A 5,000-nucleotide genomic window follows, 5' to 3' on the forward strand; every position below is an offset into this window, starting at 1 on the left:
CCGAGTGATCCACCGTCCTGGGTGATCTTTTCCTTTTCAGTCTCCCACTGTCTCTTTCAAGACAGTAGCATTTGCGGGACTGAGGCGTCTGACGGCCCCTGTTCCACTATTTTTTTTTGTGTCCAACGGCCTCACAGCCGATGGGCGTCGTACGGCTCCACACCGGAGCGGACAGGCACTCGGGCGAACGTCATTCAAAACCGGCGCCAGGCGCCAGGTACCGCAGGCCAGCCGCTCCAGAGCTTCAGCGCTCGTACCACACAACAACAACACTTCCGCTAGTTTTGAGAGGCACGCGTGGTTCCGCACGCGGCGCACGGCCACTGCCGTACAGGTAGCGTGTTGCGCGACACGACACGACACGCACATCGAAAGACATGCAGTCTAGTCGGTAATGATCCTTCCGCAGGTTCACCTACGGAAACCTTGTTACGACTTTTACTTCCTCTAAATGATCAAGTTTGGTCATCTTTCCGGTAGCATCGGCAACGACAGAGTCGATGCCGCGTACCAGTCCGAAGACCTCACTAAATCATTCAATCGGTAGTTGCGACGGGCGGTGTGTACAAAGGGCAGGGACGTAATCAACGCGAGCTTATGACTCGCGCTTACTGGGAATTCCTCGTTCATGGGGAACAATTGCAAGCCCCAATCCCTAGCACGAAGGAGGTTCAGCGGGTTACCCCGACCTTTCGGCCTAGGAAGACACGCTGATTCCTTCAGTGTAGCGCGCGTGCGGCCCAGAACATCTAAGGGCATCACAGACCTGTTATTGCTCAATCTCGTGCGGCTAGAAGCCGCCTGTCCCTCTAAGAAGAAAAGTAATCGCTGACAGCACGAAGGATGTCACGCGACTAGTTAGCAGGCTAGAGTCTCGTTCGTTATCGGAATTAACCAGACAAATCGCTCCACCAACTAAGAACGGCCATGCACCACCACCCACCGAATCAAGAAAGAGCTATCAATCTGTCAATCCTTCCGGTGTCCGGGCCTGGTGAGGTTTCCCGTGTTGAGTCAAATTAAGCCGCAGGCTCCACTCCTGGTGGTGCCCTTCCGTCAATTCCTTTAAGTTTCAGCTTTGCAACCATACTTCCCCCGGAACCCAAAAGCTTTGGTTTCCCGGAGGCTGCCCGCCGAGTCATCGGAGGAACTGCGGCGGATCGCTGGCTGGCATCGTTTATGGTTAGAACTAGGGCGGTATCTGATCGCCTTCGAACCTCTAACTTTCGTTCTTGATTAATGAAAACATACTTGGCAAATGCTTTCGCTTCTGTTCGTCTTGCGACGATCCAAGAATTTCACCTCTAACGTCGCAATACGAATGCCCCCGCCTGTCCCTATTAATCATTACCTCGGGTTCCGAAAACCAACAAAATAGAACCGAGGTCCTATTCCATTATTCCATGCACACAGTATTCAGGCGGGCTTGCCTGCTTTAAGCACTCTAATTTGTTCAAAGTAAACGTGCCGGCCCACCGAGACACTCAACAAAGAGCACCCTGGTAGGATTTAAACGGGGTCCGCCTCGGGACGCGAAAGCACCCCTTCGGCTCGCCCCACCGGCAGGACGTCCCACGATACATGCCAGTTAAACACCGACGGGCGGTGAACCAACAGCGTGGGACACAAATCCAACTACGAGCTTTTTAACCGCAACAACTTTAATATACGCTATTGGAGCTGGAATTACCGCGGCTGCTGGCACCAGACTTGCCCTCCAATAGATACTCGTTAAAGGATTTAAAGTGTACTCATTCCGATTACGGGGCCTCGGATGAGTCCCGTATCGTTATTTTTCGTCACTACCTCCCCGTGCCGGGAGTGGGTAATTTGCGCGCCTGCTGCCTTCCTTGGATGTGGTAGCCGTTTCTCAGGCTCCCTCTCCGGAATCGAACCCTGATTCCCCGTTACCCGTTACAACCATGGTAGGCGCAGAACCTACCATCGACAGTTGATAAGGCAGACATTTGAAAGATGCGTCGCCGGTACGAGGACCGTGCGATCAGCCCAAAGTTATTCAGAGTCACCAAGGCAAACGGACCAGACAAGCCAATCCGATTGGTTTTGATCTAATAAAAGCGTCCCTTCCATCTCTGGTCGGGACTCTGTTTGCATGTATTAGCTCTAGAATTACCACAGTTATCCAAGTAACGTGGGTACGATCTAAGGAACCATAACTGATTTAATGAGCCATTCGCGGTTTCACCTTAATGCGGCTTGTACTGAGACATGCATGGCTTAATCTTTGAGACAAGCATATGACTACTGGCAGGATCAACCAGGGAGCTGCGTCAACTAGAGCTGAGCAGCCGGCCGCCCGGGAGTGTGTCCCGGGGGCCCGCGCGAACACGCAAGCGTCCGCTCAATTATTCTGCAAACAGGAGGAGGCCGAGCTCCCCTGCACGATACACCTCGAAACCCTCTCAGGTCCCGGCGGCGCGCAGCGCCGTCCTAGGTACTTGGTCGGTTTCGAGAGAGGCGCAATCGCCCGGAGTTAGGCGAGTAGACGGTTTTAGTGCGAACACCCTTGCTCCCAACTGAGCTTGCCGCTGCCGACAGAGGCCCGGGAGCGTGCTGTCGTGGCATTGCCGGCGGGAGACAACACGCGCCACCTATGGTGACCGGCAGCTCCAACGCCAGCGCCACACAAGGGCAAAGCCCCACTTGGGTGCAGAAGCGAACTCTCCCAGCACAGCGCACGCGCCAACACGTCCGCACAACTGCGATACAAACCACCTGCGAGAACCGCTGGGGCGACCGAGCAGCAGACGGCGTCGCGGCGCCGAGTGCCAGGCGGCGGCGCATCCTCAACGCACACAGTCCTCAATCAGACCAGCACACTGCAGATGTCCACCGCGCTTCGCACCGGGCTCGGCTGAACCAACTTTGGCCGCCAGGCGCCGCGTGCAGGGTGCGCCGCAGCGTAGCTGCGCCGCCTGCCGAGCCCGTCGGCTGGCGCTCCTGCCACTCGGCGCCCCCCACCAGCCGCCTGTTGCGCGTGCGCCCACGCAGCGCGCGGCCAACACGCCGGGCGGCCCCCCTTCACCGGCCGGGAACAGTCCCACCAAGCCACCGCCGCGTATCGCTTCATACCCACATGGGCCTAGTCACGTGTGTGGATGTGGCGGGTACCGCTGAAACAACCGGTTAATAGCTGTACCGATCGTCGCCATCACAGATTCACCTCCAGCGTGAACAACCGCTCAACAACGGATTTCCAGTTCATTTGCGTATCTTGGGCAGTAAACGTAGATGTCCACCTACATTTGCGAATTCAACAATTCTTGCATGCCAGGATGTCATGTGTCACGACACGCTACATCAGACCACATACACACTGCGACATGTGCAGAAGAGAACACGTGGAAGGTGGCCCGCGCACGTATGCGATGTCCCTTCCGCGATCCACTGTCAACCGGCATCTGCGGCATGTCCCAGATATGGAACGCGGTCCACCAGGGTAGCACTTTGTGTGAGGCAATACGACAAAGTCGGAATACACGCGTCACTACATCACACGGCTCACGCTGACCTGACCTGACTCACCGCACCACCACCCCCAGCGACCCAGGGTGACATACAATGCGTTCGTACGTTCCTCCCACACGCCTCTACGGCGTACCACAGTGCAACCTAGCTGTTATTGGGAGACGAGACAAGTAGCATCGAGCACAACATATGGAAATTGAGATTCGACACCGTTGGGCACAGCCAGCGTACGGTCACACGTATCACACTACTTCACTCTGTACGTAACTACCGATGATCGGTACAGCGTGTGGGTTACGCGTACGACATCAGCGGACAATGGACACAGACCATACCACGACGTACACTGAGGGCGTCGACATCTGAACGCAACTGAACAGCTGCGAGGCTCATTTAACACTCAAACGCCAGACCGACCAGCTTGAGAGGACGGAGACACAAAGAGAGGGGCAGAGGGGGGGGGGGGGCGATATAGTCCTATTGCAGTACAATTGACAGTGGATAGCGGGAATATGTGGAAAGTAAGCAACACTCGCAAGACATCTACATGAGGATAACAACGACACCAGAGATTCCGAGCAGTGAACTATGTTAGGCAAAGGGACAACGTGGGTTAGGTTAAGGGACAACGTGGGTTAGGTTAAGGGACAACGTGGGTTAGGTTAAGGGACAACGTGGGTTAGGTTAAGGGACAACGTGGGTTAGGTTAAGGGACAACGTGGGTTAGGTTAAGGGACAACGTGGGTTAGGTTAAGGGACAACGTGGGTTAGGTTAAGGGACAACGTGGGTTAGGTTAAGGGACAACGTGGGTTAGGTTAAGGGACAACGTGGGTTAGGTTAAGGGACAACGTGGGTTAGGTTAAGGGACAACGTGGGTTAGGTTAAGGGACAACGTGGGTTAGGTTAAGGGACAACGTGGGTTAGGTTAAGGGACAACGTGGGTTAGGTTAAGGGACAACGTGGGTTAGGTTAAGGGACAACGTGGGTTAGGTTAAGGGACAAATTGAGTTAGGTTAAGGGACAAATTGAGTTAGGTTAAGGGACAAATTGAGTTAGGTTAAGGGACAAATTGAGTTAGGTTAAGGGACAAATTGAGTTAGGTTAAGGGACAAATTGAGTTAGGTTAAGGGACAAATTGGGTTAGGTTAAGGGACAACGTGGGTTAGGTTAAGGGACAAATTGAGTTAGGTTAAGGGACAAATTGAGTTAGGTTAAGGGACAAATTGAGTTAGGTTAAGGGACAAATTGAGTTAGGTTAAGGGACAAATTGAGTTAGGTTAAGGGACAAATTGAGTTAGGTTAAGGGACAAATTGAGTTAGGTTAAGGGACAAATTGAGTTAGGTTAAGGGACAAATTGAGTTAGGTTAAGGGACAAATTGAGTTAGGTTAAGGGACAAATTGAGTTAGGTTAAGGGACAAATTGAGTTAGGTTAAGGGATAATCTGGTACAACCACAGTTAGGTTAAGCGATAATCTGGTACAGCCACAGTTAGGTTAAGCGATAATCTG

General features: G+C 53.4%; 2 non-coding genes across 2 annotated transcripts in view; both read right to left on the bottom strand.

The window, feature by feature from the left end:
• Positions 1-24, bottom strand: part of LOC126320049 (5.8S ribosomal RNA) — a 155-nt gene extending 131 nt beyond the window's left edge. Inside the window, exon 1 of the ribosomal RNA XR_007557819.1 lies at positions 1-24. This exon is cut by the window's left edge and continues 131 nt beyond it. This is a non-coding gene — a ribosomal RNA (5.8S ribosomal RNA).
• A 368-nt stretch (positions 25-392) lies between these two features.
• On the bottom strand, positions 393-2,285 carry LOC126320061 (small subunit ribosomal RNA). The gene has a single exon (XR_007557830.1). It is a non-coding gene; the product is annotated as a small subunit ribosomal RNA (ribosomal RNA).
• Positions 2,286-5,000: the final 2,715 nt, after the last annotated feature.

Source organism: Schistocerca gregaria, unplaced genomic scaffold (genome assembly GCF_023897955.1).
Source record: "Schistocerca gregaria isolate iqSchGreg1 unplaced genomic scaffold, iqSchGreg1.2 ptg000699l, whole genome shotgun sequence".
Lineage (NCBI taxonomy): Eukaryota > Metazoa > Arthropoda > Insecta > Orthoptera > Acrididae > Schistocerca > Schistocerca gregaria.